Source organism: Cebus imitator, unplaced genomic scaffold (assembly GCF_001604975.1).
Source record: "Cebus imitator isolate Cc_AM_T3 unplaced genomic scaffold, Cebus_imitator-1.0 Scaffold483, whole genome shotgun sequence".
NCBI classification, from domain to species: Eukaryota; Metazoa; Chordata; class Mammalia; order Primates; family Cebidae; genus Cebus; species Cebus imitator.
The window spans coordinates 786197-806452 of NW_016107798.1; positions in this window are offsets into that span (position 1 = coordinate 786197).

A 20256-nucleotide genomic window follows, 5' to 3' on the forward strand; every position below is an offset into this window, starting at 1 on the left:
AAAGATGCTATCAAAAATGTGAAAAGACGTTCTCCACAGAATGGGAGAAATATTTGTAAATGTCATATGTGTCAAGAGTATAGTAACTGCAATATATAATGAACTTCTTAAACTCAAAAATAAAAAAAAAATTAAAAAAAATAAGTAGGAAATGGGCCAAGTGTTAGAACAAACAGTTCTGCAAAACAGATATACAAATATATAATAAGCATATGAAAAGTTACTAAACACCATTTGCTTTTAGGAAATTCAAAGTAAAAGTGCATTGAGATATCATTTTCTACCTGATTAAACAACTATAATTAAAAAACAAACATACAAGTAGAAACGAACAGGCGTTGGGGAAGATGTGGAGAAACTGGAAACCTCATACATTGCTGATGAAAATATTAAATTGTGCAGCTACTGTGAAAAAGTTTGTGTGTTCCACAAAAAGTTGAACATCAGTTGCAACTCTGGGCATATCCTGAAGAGAACTGAAAACATATGGGTACACAAAAACTTGTATATGAATGTTCATACACAAGCAGTGTTATTCATAACAGCCAAAAAGCAAATACAATCCAAATTTTCATTAGCTGATAAATGACGAAACAGTATGTGATATACTTATACAATGAAATACTATTCAGTCATATAAAGTTATTTAGTATTGGTACATGACACCATATGGGTGAACCTTGAAAACAGTTTTCTACAGGAAAGAAACCAGACACAAGAAGTTACACACTGTGTTATTCTTTTCATGTGAAATGTTGAGATAATGTATGTATATAGAGATAAAAGCAGAATAATACAGATGCTCCTTGAGTTACAATGGGGATATGTCATGATAAACGCACTGTAAGTTGAAAATATTTAAAGTCAAAAATGCATTTAATATGTCTTATCTAATGAACGGCATACTTTGCCAAACCTACTTTAAACATTCTCAGAATCCTTACATTAGCCTACTAGTTGGGAAAAATCATATAACACAAATGCGATTTTTATAATAATGTGTTTAATACATAATGTAATTTATAGAATACTATACTGAAAGTGAAAAATAAAATGATTGTATGGATACTTGAAGTTTTGTTTCCACTGAATGCATATTCCTTTCACATCACTATAAAGTGGAAAAATTGTACATGGAGCCGTTTTAATCCAGGGACCACCTGGAGCTGCCAGAGGCTGGGAGAGAGAGGGAGGAGTTTTGAGTGTCCGTTGATGACTTTTGGGTTTCTTTTTCCTTTTGAGGATGATAACATATTCTTGAATTAGATAGAAATGATGGTTTAACAACTCTGTGAATATATTAAAAACCACTAAATTGTACATTTTAAAGTTGTGAATTTTATTGGGTATGAATTATATCTCAGTTAAAAATAGAGGTAGAAAGAGAGATAAGGCTGAAAAATGGGAGTTCGTCAAATAAAAAAAAAATTTGGATAATATTAAAGAGTTGGAATTTATTTTTGTACCGGGTATTCATTAAAGCATTTTAACCAGGGAAGTACAAAGTTTTGTTTTTAGCCTGAGAGTAGTTTGTATGAAATCTGAAATAAGAACTTTTGGTATTCAGGATAGAGAACATCTAGAAAAGATCAGGGACAAATATGAAAAACAGAACTAGATAGATTTGGAAACAGCAGCTAGATAGATTTGGAAATAGCAACTATGTGATAAAAAATCACATGGCTATTGGTCTATAAACCAAACATGTGAGTAGATGACATTTTGAGTCATTAATGTATAATAAAATATTATAAATAATTTAGTATTTTGAATTATGTGGAGTAATTAAGTTGTATTGATAAAATTAGTACATGCCAAATGTTTTACTTTTAAAAATGTTTTGACACACATCTCAAGTGAAAGCAATAAATAATCAACTTCTAAGTATCATAAATAATTATTAAAATAGATTTTCTTCAATGTTAGCAAATAACTAAGCATCACATTTTGTAGATTTACAGAGGAATTGCAGCTTTTTAAATTAATATTTATAAATATTTAAATGATATCTGACTTTGAATTCTGTGAGGGCAGAAACTATAGCTCCAGTGCCTAATTATGTGCCTGCTGCATCAAAGATATTTTATTTAAAATAATGTTGAATTCTAAAATCTGTAATAAATGTTATGCTTGAGTTAATAATTGTAATAACTAACATTTATCTAGCACTCTCTGTGTCCTGGGTGTTATGAGAAGGACTTTGAAAGCATCATGTTTATTTCCTTCAACCGTACAATGGAGTTTTAAAAAAGTACTATTATTAATCTTCATTTTACAGTGAGGCAACTGAAGCTTGAAGAAATTAAATGACTTGCTCAATGTCACATAGAAAAGGACTAAGGACCAGGCTGAGTTTAGGGTGAGGCTTGTGAGACATGGTTGTACAACCACAGGGTAAGTTCCTGTCTTTATTTAAAAGTTTCATATTTTGTTCATTGTGGAGTAATTTTGTTGCATTAACTTCAATTTAAAAAATATTACGTGAAAATAATATTTATTTTTATTATTGGGTGTATTACTCTGTTCTCAGGCTGTAAATGAAGACATAACTGAGACTGGATAATTTAGAAAGGAAAGAGATTTAACAGGCTCACAATTTTGCAGGGCTTGGGAGACCTCAAGAAACTTACAATATGGCAGAAGGGAAAGCAAGCATGCCCTTCTGTACATGACAGCAAAAAGGAGAAGTGTGAAGCAAAGAAAAGTTCCTTTATAAAAACACCATCTTCAGGAGTTTGAGACCAGCCTGACCAACTCGGTGAAACCTCATCTCTAATAAAAATACAAAAAAAAAATTAGTCAGGTATAGTGGTGGGCACCTGTAATCCCAGCTACTCAGGAAGCTGAGGCAGGAGGATAGCTTGAAGCCAGGAGGTGGAAGTTGCAGTGAGATAAGGTCACGCCATTGCACTCCAGCCTGGGTGGCAAAAGACTCCATCTTTAAAAAAAAAGGCAGCAGATTTTGTGAGAACTCACTCACTATTAGGAGAATAGCATGAGGAAAACGTCCCCATGATTCAACTACCTCCCACTGGGTCCCTCGCACAACATGTAGCAAATTATGGAAACTACAAGTCATTTGAGATTTGGGAGGGGACACAGCCAAACCATATCATTGTGCTTTTTGGCAGTGCCTTAAGTTTTATGCCTGAAGTAAGTACTTCTGAAGTCTCACCCTTGCCCCAGTTCTGCTGAAGTCTGGAATATCTAAGGGTTCTCAATGAGTAACCATGACAAAAATGTAGTGATTCAATAGTGATCCTGGAGATCATTTAGATGACCATGGTAATTTTATGGATTAGTAAACTAAGATTCCTAACGGGGATTTGTGTTGGTGGAGAGTCCAGAGCAGAATATTTCAGATACAGTCACCATAATCACAACCTCCCCAAACCTTGCACCCAATGGAAGTATGTTTTCGTTTGAGATATTTTCTCTTATAAATGTGTGTTTGCTGGATTATGACTATTTTCTTTAACGTAAAACATTCATAAATGCATATCTGTGTTGCCATTATGCTTCAAAACTTGTTTTTTATTTTGCTACTTTTAAAATACAGTTTTCTTTTCTCTTTTCATTTTCTTTTTAATTTTTTGTTTTGTTTTGTTTTGAGAGAGGGACTTGCTCTGTCACCCAGGCTGGAGTGAAGTGGCACGATCTCAGCTCTCAGCTCACTGCAAACTCCATCCACCTTGTGGGCTCAGGCAACTCTCCCACCTCAGCTTCCTGACTAGCTGGGATCATATGGGCTCATCATCATCATACCTGTTTTGTTGTTGTTGTTTATTTGTTTGTTTGTTTTGAGATGGAGTCTTGCTCTGTGTAATCTTGGCTCACTGCAATCTCCACCTCCTGGGTTCAAGCAATTCTCGTGCCTCAGCCACCCAGGTAGCTGGTATTACAGGCAATGCCACCACATCCAGCTAATTTTTCTATTTATAGTAGAGGTGGGGTTTCACCATGTTGGCCAGGATGGTCTGGATCTCCTGACCTTGTGATCCGCCCGCCTCCTCCTCCCAAAGTTCTGGGATTACAAGTGCGAGCCACCATGACTGGCCAGGTATATGTTTTTTGAAAGAGTTTCAAAATTCAGTCTTCTATTGCCTTTATATTTGTTTTGTTTAGATTTAGGTTTATACCAGATCTATTTCCACCAACAGACACCTTTCCAGATACGTTCAAAGTAAATTTGTCACAGTATCAATATATATTCACTAGTAATAATAGACTTCTAAAATAAACAGAACGTCATAGGCAGGCTTGATCTCCAGTTTTGCTGGCATGAATTTTTCCTTCTTAGACTGGGGAGAGGTGACTAGCTGATCCTTTGAACAAGAGAATTTCTTGTTGATAGCAAAGATAAGAGTAGAAAATTGTGTAATTATAAGCAAATTGCATAAAAATATATTTACAGTGAACTAATTACTACTTTGGATGATTATAGCAAAATTATTATGATCACAACTCTTATTTATGTTTAACAAAATGTTAATATGTCTAAGCTCAAATTTAGTTAGTATATTTAATCCAGGTTTAGGCTCAGGAGACCAAAATAAAAATGCGTATGTGCACGTGTGTATGTGTATGCACACATGTGTAAGCATATGCATGCATGCATGTGCACGTGTGATAGAATGGAATGGTATGATACCTTTATTCCTTTCATTCTGTCTCTTCTTCACTGGTAAAGAGAAGGTTTTTCATAGTACTTATTATGTTTTTCCATGTGGAGGTATGTATCATCATTGCTGTACTGTAAGTATAAGAATCTACCACAGTCCTTCTAAGACAGATCCAGGAACAGGTTTTATCAAACAAAAAAGTAAGATGTAAATGGGGTTCCTCTGAACTGAAAGGAGGTTGGATGCTCTGTGAGAAGCATAGGTTTAGAAAAAGAGAGAGGGAAGGAAACAGGTGATGTAATCCCAGGACTCCATTGTCTTTGTCACAGTCATTGTTTCCAGGATAGTGCATTACCAGCTTCCGAAAAGGTTAATAAGAGGATGATGGGACAGAAAGTGTTTCTATTCCTCTAGGAATGTCCTGGTTTATGCATCTTTTCTTGGCATAGTTATTAATATCACCCCTTTTCACTTTCACAGGTGTCTTTCTTTGGATATTAATAGATATAGTGCTTTGGTTCACAAATCAGTTGTGTCTGAAGCTGCTAGTGTCCATTTCTCTTGTTCAAATGAATTTAACTATCTCTAGAATAAAAACGATCTCTGAAAAATTATTAGACAAAGAAATGTGAAGTTACAGAACCCTTAGACCATCCGTAGACTCTAAATTGATGTGTATTTCAGGCCATACTACCTCGGGTTTGAGGCAATTACTTGAGCCCGTAATAATCTTTTGTTTTCATTTCTTAAACTTGCCACTCAGAACCCAAAATACTTCTGATACCTTTGTCTGGTCTTCCATGTTGTTTCTCTCCTGTGTTAAATCTCATATTACACTTTATTGTCATCATCAGTTTACTTTTCTGACTCTTCCACTCTACTGTGAGCTCTTATATAAACGGATACCATGCCATATTTCTCTTTTTAGTTTTAACTAATAAAAGAAATATTTACTATTGTATAGGTGCTCAGTAACTATTACTGAATGAATATAAGAACTGATGAGTGAGTGAATGAATGGTTGATATGTTCAATAAGTGATCAACAAAATATTGCTTTTCTGGTAGATTAGTGCAATGAGGGGATAGAAACATATGTAGAAGGTCCCTATTTGTTCAAGTCTTAAAAGTTCTAGAACGAAATTTGCATGTAATCTCTCTTCTGTCTCTCTTGACTAAATCCTCTAATGCAGCACCTGCATCTCCTGGGGAAGCAACTCTTTATGGGCCCCTTCTCTTTCTACAACTCTTCTGAGCACTGACAACTTCTACTCTGGACTACATCTTCAAGGGTGTTGCATACTAAACATCCATAGAAAATATGATGTGTCCCCCTTTAGATTAGAGGATAAGCTTGTTTATTGACTAGCATAAGGACAGTTTCTCCTCATAGGACAACAGTGGGGCAGTATTGTTTGCAACTCATTACTTTAATTGAATTAAAATTCAGTTAAATTTTAAAGGCTGCGTGTATTCGTCGGCTCATGCTGCCATAACAAAATGCACAGGTTAGGTGGTTTAAACAACAGACATTCATTTTCTCATGGTCTGAAATCTAGGAGTCCATGAGCAAGGTGCCAGCAGACTGTTTCTGGTGAGGAATCTCTTCCTACTTTGTAGACAGCTACCCTCTTGCACCCTGACATGGCACTTCCTCTGTGCTTGCACAGAGACCAAGATTTTTGGTATTTCTTCCTCTCCTCATAAGGACGTTAAGCCTATCAGATTAGAGCCCCTCCCTTATGGCCTCATTTAATTTTAATCACCACCTCAAAGGCCTTATTTCCGAATACAGTCACATTAGACATTAGGGCATCAACATATAAATTTGGAAAGACACAATTCAGTTCATAATGCCAGGATTCCCTAACCATAGTGCTCCTCAGCTAATGCAAACCTATTGCCTGCACCGCACCCACTTAAGATCATCCATATCGCTCCCGTAGGGCACAGGAAGCAAGGAGAAACTGCATAAACATGAAGATCATGCTGTTATCTGCTTGCTGTGCAGTGAGTGAGTAATAATGCCTTTACCCTTCTGTGCAACGCGTCGTGTGTCTTCTGCCAGCATCCTTGAGACTGCAACAGACTAGTTTGTTAGCTTAGAAATATAGTTGACTCTTGGATAATACGGATGTTAGGGGCACAGTCAAAAATCGCATGTAGCTTTTGACCCCTCTAAAACTTAACTACTAACAGCCTACTGTTGACAGGAAGCCTTACTGATAACGTAAAGAGTCAATACCTATTTTGTATGTTACATATATATTATATACCGTATTCTTACAATAAAGTAAGCTAAAAAGGAAAGTGTTATTAGGAGAATCATAAGTGGAAATGGATCGTCATAAAGATTTTCATCCTCATTGTGATTACATTGAGTGTGCTGAGAAAGAAAAGGAGGAATTGGTGGCATAGTTTTTCTCCAGATAAAGTAGCCATGTGCCTACTAAGTGTTAACCATTACATTAACCCGTTTTGAATTTCTTTTAACTCATTTTCATTACAAATTTTAATATTAATACGGTGAATACTTGAATTTTTGCAACAAAGTTTAATAATTACTGGCGGCTTTCTATATGCAGAACTGACTACCATATACAATACATTCATAAAATATTCAATTAAAATGTCAAGAATAGTGATGGTTATGACACTTTCTTTAAGAAAACAACAAAGTTCTTATTTATACTATCTATAAGAGGAAAAATATCTGACATTAAGTAGATTTTCTAAAATTTTCAGCCTAAATCTCTTTTGAGTTTTATTCTTGAGATTTTTTTTTTTCTTTCCTAAGGAAAGTTTTAAGGTAACAATTATCAAATTAAGTACAGGAAAAAATCATCTTTATAGTGCCAATATATTAAATTCCTTGACACAGAATAACACTGTGCTTGAAATGTATAATTATTTTCTTAAAGAATCTAGAAATAAAGTGAATGCACAAAAATTTTTAAAATATTGAACCATAACTTATATTAGTTTGAAAAATTCTTTTAGACCATCTTCTTGGTTCTCTCGACAAAGACCTTTAAATAATTGGCACTAAGAAGACTATCTTAGGTAGCGGACGCATAGATAACAAAGAGGTATACATGACAGTTACTTCCCTGGACTTACTGTGGAAGGCTCTTCTGTACTTAGTTACTGTGGAAGGCTCTTCTGGACTTACTTACTGTGGAAGGTTCTTCTGGACTTACTGTGGAAGGCTCTTCTGGACTTACTTACTGTGGAAGGTTCTTCTGGACTTACTGTGGAAGGCTCTTCTGGACTTACTGTGGAAGGCTCTTCTGGACTTACTGTGGAAGGATCGTCCTTTTGAGATAGATGGTGCAATGCTATTAACTCTTTCTACACTCTGGTTCAACTACATAGATGCTTTCTTTTTTAACCTACAAAAGCCAAACTAAATGTTGGTTAGAGCTCATGCATATGACTGTAATATGTGCTCCAGTAGTCCAACATTGTGTGCTGAGATAAAAAAACACTACCGTACCACACCTCCATGTATACAGCACTCCCTTTCATCAAAACAGAAGCAGCTTTCTACTAGTTCTTTTTCTCAAAACTATTTCATAAGAACTAGGCACTTAATATCTTTTTAGGCTATTTCCTTTGAAACCCAGACAGAAAAGAGAGGACCTAATACCATTAGCTTTACTTTTCTATTCTATTTATGGAGAAAAATCTAATAAATCAAGACTTTAATCAAGCCTGGACTTATAGATCAAAATAAAAGTGACTTTCAAGTCATAAGGCTCATACATCAACATGGACTCTCTGACCATTGACCAGTATGGACCTGGTTTCTTTTCCTTTGTTTCTTCTTTCCTTCCTTCCTTTTCCCCTCTTTCTTATGCTAGGAAAATACTTCCATTTAAAATAGAGAAAATTTAATTTACAAGATAAAATTTTGAAATTATAACTCTCAAGTTTACATAATCATTAAATCATTAATGCTAAAGTCCTGAGAGTTCTTAATAAAGTGTACACATTCTATTATTGTTTAACCTATTTTGTTTGAGAGAATGTTCTCCAAAAACTCTCAGGGTATTTATTATAGGTGTGAGTTCAAGATAACTTGAAAGGTCAGAATTCCAAGAAATGAAAGAAAATTAGGTGATTGTAATTAAACTAGTTGATACCAATCATAAAATACTTTCCCCAACATATCATGCGCTCCTCAATGTTTTTCAATTGTGCACCTAATGTATAATATTTCTAAAGTATTTTCAGCTCACTTCATGAGCTTTTACTCTAAACATTAACCTCTCTCACTCCTATGTTTTCCCGTAGGTATAAAATCCTTCTGTCTCTACCACATATTTCACAGACATTCTTTTCTGTACATTGTAATCTGCCTGCTTTTTCTACTCCCTATAATTATCAGCTTGCTGGATTTACTTACTGACGTTTTATCTTTTATTTTTTTCTATCACTGTCTATATTTTAACTTGCCTCATTGGCTTTTTATTTGCAATTCTTTTTGGTTTTCCACGTCTTTCATCCTCTCTTTCAGTTCATTTTCTGTTGTCTGTCACTCATACTACTGCCTGCTTTTGCTTTTAGTTTCTTTATTGTATTAACCATGTTTGATAGTCAGCTATTGCCAAAATAAGGGCTGTGTAACCAACAACCTCAAAACTCAGTAGCTTACAACAATCAATATTTATTTTTCTCTCTAATGAGCTGAACGGTTGGTTGTTGGAGTAGCTCAGCTTCTGCTTTTGAGTAGAATTCAAGTCGGCTCCCATTGTTCTCACATTCTTCGTGGACAAGTAAGATATGCAGATCGTAACCTTCTCATGATGGTTCTAAGGAGAAAAAGAGAACAGGTTATTGATCACGAAATCATTGATCACAATGTAGCCATGCACATTCACTTGGCCAAAGCAGTAGGATAGGGATCTATATAGTTCACTCAAAGAGATGGAGTATCCTAACAAATAATCCAAACTGTCACACTCTCCATTCTCTTTATTATATTGTTTATTACAGTTTATTTTATTAGATTGGTGTAAACATAATATTTAGATGGTTCTTAAGCTTTGGTGTTTGTATCAAGTGATATTTCTTCAGTTTTTAGTCCCATCCAGCTCCCTGCAGTCCCACTACCTTATACCTTTTTCAAAAGCTCTTTTGTTGTGAGTTAATGGACTCTAAATACTATAAGTAGCTTGAGCAAAAGGGAAATTAATTGGCTCACATAACCCACAGAATAGTTTGTAATCGAACTATATGAAAGGAAAAAAACAGCTGAATCTTAGGGAAAATGGGATTCAGCCACACAGACGCTGCCAGTGCTTTGTTTCTCATCTTTACTTCTTTTTGTGGGTTTTATTCTCTCTCGCAGCTTACTTGCTTATTTAGCCTGGTTGAGCATCAGGGAACTATCAAATTTCCAACCCCAGAGAGGATCTGCATATATTTGTTCTTCCTTCCTGTTTAAACAAATCAGAAAAGCCTGCTTGGAACTGGTGACTACTGGAGCGTAGCAACTATGTTCAGGGCATAAAGGAGAGAAAGCTTCAATGTGGATAAAGAAAGACTTTTACAGGAGAAAAAAAAAAAAAAAAGATGAGGGGTGTCTCAACATCTTTCACGTCTCTTATATTATCTTTTTCTCTGTTTTATCTCATCTGTAGCATAACTCTATCTCTGATTCTATCACATCCGTTCTTGGTGTGGTAATGAATATTGCTCACCTATACTGGATGCTGCTGTAGATAACATAATTGAGTTAACAGGAATTCATTACTAGTATACAGCTTCTGAATATTAATTAACATCTATATGACATAAAACCAACCATTATTAACTCATTTTCTTTTAAGGTAATACTATAAAATTACCATACAATTTCTTAAGAAAACGTAACATTTTATATAAATTCTGAGATGTCTAAATCGCCTTGACAGAAAAACTGCTCCATTCAACAAAAACTGAGTAGTGTTCCTTCTATAAATATAGGTATCACACTTTAGGAATAAAAAAAAGAAATCATACTATAAACTCGAGAACAGCATGACCCTCAAATTCTGAGTCTATCTTATTTGTTCTATTACACGTGTGAGAATTATGCATTAATCTGACTGCTATTACCAGCCATAACCTCAATAATAGGTGCCTGAAAAGGGGGGAATGGCAAGTCCTTTGAATGAGCTGCAGAAAGTCTTTTAAGTGATAAAGTATGTTTAAAATGCACCAAGGGAAAAATATAATCCTCAAAAAATAGAGGAGCTCCTTATAAGCAGTAAAGTAAAATTCACTGTGGACATTTTTGCTTTATGTGATAACCTGAATGTTATGAAAAAATGTGATGCTGAGTTGAAATAATTTCCCATCTGGTGGCTGACCAGACTGTTTTTTCCTTTTGTTGGTAGCACAGCCAATGATTATTTTGAAACCCAAACGAAGAATTTTTCAAATAGGCTGCAAATGAGAGCCTTACCTAGCAAACCTGAGAGAACTATGCTAAATGTACCCTCAGTTCTACATCACTCGCTAAAAACTCAGAAATCTAAATAAAAATGAAAATTATACATCATTTGATCATCATCTGTGTGTGTGTTTCTACTCAGAATTATATTTACTAGCTTATACATTTGATTATATTGGGAAAATGTTAATGATCACCCTGTAACAATGTTTTAATTAATTCCCAAATCATAAAATAATAATTTAAAAAGCACAAACTAATTTCCAAGGTGAAATTGTTCATTGGTTGGTACTTACATCCTGTTATATAAATTACTTTGACAATTCAATTGAACACTTTTTTAATAAGTGCCATTATTTACCTAGTGCTGCATGGAAGAGGACTTAAAAGCAATTCCATCTAAACCCAGAAAAGTTTATGTTTTTCATCTGCAGATTAGATATGTAGCCAAGCCAAGTATTTATATCAAAAGGCAGAGTATATGACATAAAATGCAATTTTATGCAAAGACCTTGAAGACTATGACCAAATTGAATGGCAGCTGATTTTGAACATCTGGGAAGGCTTCTTAAAGGAAGATTTATATAAATTGAGATTAAAGAATTGCTAGTAGATTGACCAGTAGGCATGAAGACAAAATAATTACTATAGATGTAATTTATGTAATACATCCTCTACTTAATCCATGTTAGTTAAGTCTGAATCCTGGTTCCCAGGAAATGTAAGTGAGGAAATGGAGTTACTAATAACTATGTCTATTGTTTGACAATAAATGATATTTGTACTATTGACTACAAACAATAATCATGTTGAGGAATAGTCAATAGTATGAATTTCTTGAATTACAGGTTTCATGTAAGGCAAGTACTACACATTGAATTGGAGTCAGGTAAGAAGCAATGATGTAGAGGATTTCAACTATAATCCTGATAATTTTGTATCATATTAAATAGACGGTGAGGGGCTTTGAAGTTTTTTGGGAAATAAAGTAGTCATAGTGTTTCTTTAAGCTGATTAATGTGTCTATAGGTTATAGAATGGATTTTAAAGCAGAAGTTTAGAGTCAGAAAGATCAATTAAGAGACTTTGCAATATTTTTTTCACAGGTTGTTCACAAATATCCTGCCCCTCTTTTATCTGAGAATATGGTAGAATTCCATATCTCTGCCCAGTTGAAGCCAGAGCAGCATGTGACTTGTTTTGGAGGGGGGGAACATTTAGGCAGAATATTAATAATCAGGCAATGTTTTGCTGCTTCTCATTACCTCTGGCATTTCATGGAGTGGCTGCCCCATCAGCATCGATTCATCAGCATTCTCCTTTGATTAGCACTTGATTTGTAGCATGAGTGAGGAATGAATCTACAGAATTAAACCATTGAGACTTGGGAATTTGATTTCATTGCTAATAACCTGGCCTATACTGACAGACCCGTCCACCCCCAACAAAAGGTGATATGGTTTAGAACTGTTCCCACCAAATGTAATGTCAAAATGAAATCCCCAGAATTCAAGGTGGGGCCTGGTTGATGTGTTTGGATCAAGAAGGTATATCCCTCATGAATGGCTTAGTGCCATACCCGGGTGATGAGTAACTTCACATTTGATCTTGTTGATCTGGTTGTTTAAAAGTGTGGCACCTCCTCCCACTCTCTCTCTTGCACCTGCTTCACCAGGTGAGACTCCTTCATCTTCCATCATGATTGAAAGCTTCCTGAGGCATCATGCTTTCTGTACAGCCTGCAGAACTGTGAGCAAATTAAACCTCTTTTCTTTATAAATTATGGAATCTTAAGTATTTCTTTATAGCAACGCAACCATGGCCTAATGCAAACAGTAATTGGGAGCTGGACTAGCACTGAATTAGGCAAAAAGAAATTTAAAGATAGATAATGAGACTATTATTATATGAATATGATATTTCCTAGATATGATTCTATTCTTTGGGATTCTAGCTATCCTTTAATTTTGCAACACTTGTCTCTAAGGCCCTGCTATGTTTCCATGAGATATCTAGTATCATTTTTTCACTTTATTTATGATGATATCATCTCATACCTAGAAACATAAATCATGCAACATTTAGAAAAGACAAAAGCAAATGGGACATTCAAGTCATCAAATAAAAGTTTAAAAATATTGAGAAGCATGATTTCTAATAATTATAATTTTCCTAAAATTTCTCTGACTCCTTATTGTTTTTATTAGATGGAGTTAAGGTGCCAGCTTCACCAGAATCACCTGAAGTCTTAATAGAAATGTAAATTCCTGAGTCCCACCCAATACACATAAAAGTATTATAATCTCTAGTGGTAAATGGAGCACAGAAATTTGTACTCTTCATGAAAGTTTCAGAGAAATACAATACCACATAAATTTTAAGAACCACCCATCATGTTAACATACTCTCTTTTCTTTAAATTCTTAAAGCATCATTTTTTGCTTTTCCCTTTTTTTAGAACTCTTAACACAGTATTCTTAATTTCCAGTAATTTATGTATCATATATTTTAGTAGAGTTTATGCTCTCAAGAGTCATTATATCTTTTATTCTTTACAGTGTGAGACATAGTTGTCTCACAGTAGAAATTAAAAAAATAATAATTATATGGTTCATTGATCTTAGTCACAAAAAAAAAAGAAGCAGAGAAGAAATTTGGTAAATGACATTGAATATTTTATGCAAACCTGGTAGGGCCTTAGAGGCAGAAAACTAGCAACAACACCCAATCACAACACAGAAGTTCTAGGGAAACATTCACGCTCTTGTCACTGCAGTAGCATTTGGCAATTTATAGCAGGGATTCTGCATCTTCCACACTTGCAAGATTGTACCTTCAACAGCATGTTTATCAGCTTTTGATTAGAATATTATCGCCAAACAATATCACTGAACTGACATCTAGTTTATCAGTGTTCTCTATTCAGTAAAGATCCTTTATATTCTCTGGACTCTAACATTTTTCTTTGTAAAATAAAAGTCTTAGGCCATAACATCTGTAAGATCTGCTTTTGCTCCAGAGATTCTTTACTTCTCGCCTTTCCCGTGGAGAAGCTAATGTTGTTTCAATGACACAAAGATTCTTGTGTAACTATACGTTTGAAATCACTAGGCATTAATTAACATTCTCTCCATTTCAGCCTATGTATTATATTATTTAAGTGTAATAGTGTGAATATACAGGACACAAAATAGGTGGCAATAAGAGAAGGAAAAACAAGTCACTGAGGATTCTTTATTAAGAAATTGAATTTTATTATTTAAATTTATCACAAACTCCCTAAAATATCACACAAATCTGGAGTGTGAGTGATATTTTTAAAACAATATTTATCTTTTACCCTTTGTGATATTCCTTATATTGAAATTTCTGTCTTTTCTTGCCTTTCAGGGACAACGGAAAGCCCTTTCTCTAGGGCATAAAAAATTTATAGGCATGTTATGTAGCACATGATTTGTAACCACCGTGTTCAAAAGCCTTTCCTGTTGCTTATTGGTTATAGGTTTACCTTTTGACCTTATGCAATCTTTCATGTAATACCAAATTGGCCAATGGGGAGAAGGCTAGTGAACTCATCAACAATATAAAGTGGCCAAACCAGTTCCCTGTAACCTCACGTGAGGAAGATAAAAAGGGGGCAAGTGCATAAAATGGCAATATGAGCAACTATTTAAAAGAAAAAAAATACCATGGGCATGAATAAAAATACTTTATAGCATTATGGTTTATGCATTATGCAATGTTTATTTTTGTTGTAACATTATTTGCTAAAATGATTCTGAGCTTTATATTCATGAAAATGGGAGACAGCAAAAACCAGCCAAAATTTTTTGTGATAAAATATATTAAATGGAAATCATTAAATAATTTATAATTCAATATTGGTGGAATAAAATATCAAAGAAGGAGTTGACACCTCCTTTTTAATGAAATAATGATACCTAATAAGATTTCTAGCTACACATCTTCACTTTCTAGATGAAGTCCATTTTTCATTTTTTAAAGCTATTACTACCATAATTTTCCAGCAGCTGATTTTTTATCATCAATGGCTATTTTCTTCCAGCCAACCAGAATAAGTGACTATTCCAGTTCAGATCAATGTCACTTGAACTTTCATCTGACATCCTGATGTCTGAAAAACCACTGCCCTTCTCCATTTCATATCCTACACCAACTTGTCTTCATCTTGCATGCACCCATCTTCTATCTTTTATCTCAGTTTTATTCTTGATACCACAGGCATACACCAGAGATATTGTAGGTTCAGATGCAGAGTACTACATTAAAGCAAATATCACAAGAAAACAAGTCACACTATTTTTTTTTGGTTTCCCGGTACATATAAAACTTGTTTTTTACACTATACTTCAGTTTATTTAGTGTGGAATAACATGGTGTCTAACAAAACAATATGCATAAGTTAATTAAATAATAGTGTATTGCAAAAAATACCAGTAATTATCTAAGCCTCAGAAAGTCATAATTGTTTTGCTGGTAAGTGGTCTTGCTTGATGATGTGTCTGCTGACGTGGTGGTTACTGAAGACTGGGGTATCTGCGGAAATGCCTCAAAGTGAGACAACAATGAAATTTGCTTCAGCAATTTACTATTTCTTTCATGAAAGAGCTCTCTCAGCACACAACGTTGTTTTATAGCATTTTACCCAAAGTAGAAATTCTTTCAAAATTGGAGTCAATCCTCACAAACCTTGCCTCTGCTTTATCAACTAACTTTATGGAGTATTTGAAATCCTTTGTTGACATTTCAAAAATGTTCATAGCACCTTTACTGGGGGTAAATTTTATCTCAAATAACTTTCTTTGCTTGTGCATAAGAAGCAACTCCTCCTTCAGGTTTTATCATGAGATTTGTCAATTCAGCCACAGCTTCATGCTTCACTTCTAATTCTGGCTTTCTTGCTATTTCTAACACTTCTGCATTTACTTTCTCCACTGAAATCTTGAATTCTTCAAAGTTATCTCTGAAAGAATCAACCTCTTCCAAACTCTTGTTAATATTGGTATTTCTACCTTCTCCAATGAAACACAAATGTTCTTAATGACATCTAACAAGATAAATGCTTTCCAGGTTTTCAATGTATATTGCCCAGATTTATCAGAGGAATCACTGTCCATTGAAGCCTTAGCCTTACAAAATATATTTCTTAAATAATAAGACTTGAAAGTCAAAACCACTCCTTGATCAGTGAGCATCAGAATGGATGTTGTGCTAGCAGGCATGAAAACAACATTCATCTCCTTGTACATCTTCATCAGAGTTTTTGGGGTGACTAGATGCATTGCCAATGAGCCGTAATATACTGAATTTTTTTTTTCCTGAGCAGCTGGTATCAACATTGGGTTTAAATTATTCTATAAGCCATGCTATAAACATATGTTCTACCATCTAGACTTTTGTTTTATTTATAGAACACAGAGAAGATATAGCATACTTTTTATGAGCTTTAGAATTTTCAGAATGGTAAGAACAGTGGCTTCAACTTAAAGCCACCAGCGTATAAGTCCCTAAAAATAGTCAACTTTGTAGTACAGTTTGAAGTCAGATAATGTGATGCCTCCAGCATTTTTTTTTTTTTTTTTTTTTTNTTTTTTTACTTAGGATTGTCTTGGCTATGGGGGCTCTGTTATGGATCCATATGCAATCCCATTACTGAGTATATACCCAAAGGATTATAAAACATTCAGCTATAAAGACACATACACACGAATGTTTACTGTGGCACTCTTCACAAGAGCAAAGACTTGGAACCAACCCAAATGCCCCTCTATGATAGACTGGATAAAGAAAATGTGGCACATACATACCATGGAATACTATGCAGCCAAAAAAAAGAATGCATTCATGTCCTTTGCAGGGACATGGATGAAGCTGGAAACCATCATTCTCAGCAAACTGACACAGAACAGAAGACCAATCACTGCATGTTCTCACTCATAAGTGGGTGTTGAACAATGAGAACACATGAACACAGCTAGGGGAACATCACATACCGGGGCCTATTGGGGGATGGGAGGCTTAGTGGAGGGGTAGCAGTGGGAATTGGGGAGGGCTAACATTAAGAGAAATACCTAATGTAGATGACGGGGGTGGGATCGATGCAGCAAAACACCATGGCACGTGTATACCTATGTACCAAACCTGTAGGTTCTGCACATGTACCCCAGAACTTAAAGTATAATAATAATAAAAAGTCAGCTTATCCTTTGATGCTCTGAAGCCAGGCATTGACTTTTCCTCTCTAGTTATGAAAATCCTAGATGGTGTCTTCTTCCAATGGAAAACTGTTTCATCTACATTGCAAATCCTTTTTTATGCTTTGCCACCTTCCTCCATGATCTTAGCTATATCTTCTGGATAACTTGTGGCAGCTTCTACATCGATACTGGCTGCTTCACCTTGTACTTTGATGTTTTGAAGGAGGCTTTTTTCCTTAAATCTCATGAACCAATCTCGGCTAGCTTTCAACTTTTCTTCTGCAGCTTCCTCACTTCTCTCCGCCTTCATAGAACTGAAAAGTTTTTGGATCTTGATCTGGATTATGCGTTGGTTTAAGAGCATGTTGTGGCTGGTTTCATTGTCTATCCAGACCACTAAAACTTTCTCCATACTAAAAATAGGTCTGTTTAGCTTTCTTACCATGCATATCTTCGCTGGAGTAGCATTTTAAATTCCCTTCAAGAAATTTTTATTTGTATTTACAACTTGGCTGTTTGGTGCAAGAGCCCTAGGTTTTACTCTGTCTTGGCTTTTGATATGACTTCCTAAGTTTAATTATTTCTAACTTTTGATTTAAAATGAGAGACATACTATTCATCCTTTCACTTAAATACTTAGAGGTAGTTCCCGGCCTAATTTCAATATTGTTGTGTCTCAGGGAATAGAGAGGCAAGAAAAGGAGAGAGATAGGAAAACAGTCAGTGGAGGAGTCAGAATATACATTTATTTTTATTTTATTTATTTATTATTATTATTATTTTTTGAGACAGAGTCTTGCTCTATCGCCAGGCTGGAGTGCAGTGGTGCAATCTCGGCTCACTGCAACCTCCGTCTCCTGGGTTCAAGCAATTCTTCCGCCTCAGCCTCCCGAGTAGCTGGGACCACAGGCATGTGCCACCATGCCCGGCTATTTTTTTGTATTTTTAGTAGAGACGGGGTTTCACCATGTTGGCCAGGATGGTCTCGATCTCTTGACTTCGTGATCTGCTGCCTTGGCCTCCCAAAGTGCTGGGATTACAGGCTTGAGCCAGCACGCCCGGCCAGAACACACATTTATTAAGTTTATGGTCTTATATGGGTGTGGTTCATGGTACCCTAAAGCAATTATAATACTAACTTAAAGTTCATTAGTTACAGATCACTGTAATAGATATAGCAATAATAAAGCTGGAAGAATCTCAAGAATTTTTTAGTCCAAATATTAAAAGTATTTAAAATATTTACCAAGAGGTTCTCATTTCCCTTATTCTCTGATTTTACTTTAGAAAAAATATCTTATATATTTTTTAAAAACTTCAAAACTTAAAAAATGTAGTATTCATATTGTTTTCTTTGACGTATAATATTTTAAGAACAAATATTAGAAAAAATAATAGGAATACTTATCGCATTACTTTCCCATTGCTGTGTACAAATATTGCCACCAACTTAGTGGTTTGGAAAATACCTGTAATTTCATGGTTTCTGTGGGGCCAGGGAGGGGCATAGCTTAGCTCAGTCCTCTGCATCAGTACTTCATTTCAGGTCTCAAACGGCTACAAACAAGGGTGTTAGCTGGGGCTGTTGTCTTATCTTGAAGCTCAGTCGAGCAAGGCTCCAGTTCCTAGGACATGTGATAGTTGATAAAGTCCTTTCTTTGTGGTTTCAATCCCTGAGTATCTCTCTTTCTTGCTGGCTGTTGAAGGGAGGCCTCCTTCATTCTCTTTTCATGTGGGTCTCTCCCTAGGACAGGTCAAAACATAGCAGCTGCATTCATCAAATCCTGCAAAACAGAAAGAGTCTGCCTGCAAGACACTTTATAATCTTATGTAATGTAGTTACTGAAGTTACTATTCTATTAGTTAGAAGCAGGCTAACCATTGTGAGTTCTTCCCACATTCCAGGGGAGAGGATTATGCAAGTTGCGACTATCGGAAAGAAGTAAAATTTGGGGCCATTTTAGAGTCTTTCATGACAATCCACATCCTGTCCTCTAGCTATTCACATCTTTTCCATCCACAAAATACATTCACTTCCTCCTAAATGCTCAAAATTCTCATCTCACCTCCTCACAGTCCAGAATCTCATTGTCTACATCTGGTCCAAGTGTGGATGAGTTTCCTTGGGTAGCTTCTCTTGATATGTAAATCTGTGAAGTTAAAGAGACAAATTATTTTCTCTTTATTCCCCAGATACCATAGTTGAACAGGCATAGGAAGACAGCCATAGCCACTCCTGTGCCTAAATGGGAAACATGACAGCTACAGTGCAGTCCTGGGTCCATGGCAATTCTGAAATACAGCTGGACAAAAGCTAGATATTACTTAATTATGTTTTCGAACTGAGCAAGAGGTTATGACCTGGTATTCTGATTCCTTATTCTTACCTTTTTCTGGTTATAGATGCTCAGCAGCACATTTGTAAACTGTACTCTGCGGCCCCATGCTTTACTAACCATCTCTGCAATTTCTTACATACAGCTTAGAGCTCTTTGGGGGCCACTCAGCCTCACTTGTTAGAGTAATTGTGTTCTCTGACCTCCAGAGTTAATGTATCAAAGCTTGACTTCTATTATTTTAGGGCTCCATACTTCCATGGATATTAATATGACTGTAGATCTCTGACCATGTCTATGGCTATCATCCCCAGCCCGCTGAAGAGTAAGTGACTATTGAACTTAGGATGCTGGTGTTCCTCTCATAGCCAATTACTTATGCTCTTGGTGGATGCTGTGTCCTCTGGGACCACCTTGCGGACATAATCATCTGAGAGATTTGCTTTGCTTTCATAATATATCCATTGTTGGTTTTACGATTTTAGGTGTTCTCCATCAGGGCACTCATGTTAGCATAATAGACTCCTTAGGCTGAATCCTGGAGATTTGCAACTATAACACCAGATACTGGATCTGCAGCTGAGCTGCAGCGGCTCTCCTGCAGGGGAAACCTCCTCTTTGTGAGCTTCACCAAAAGGTCCT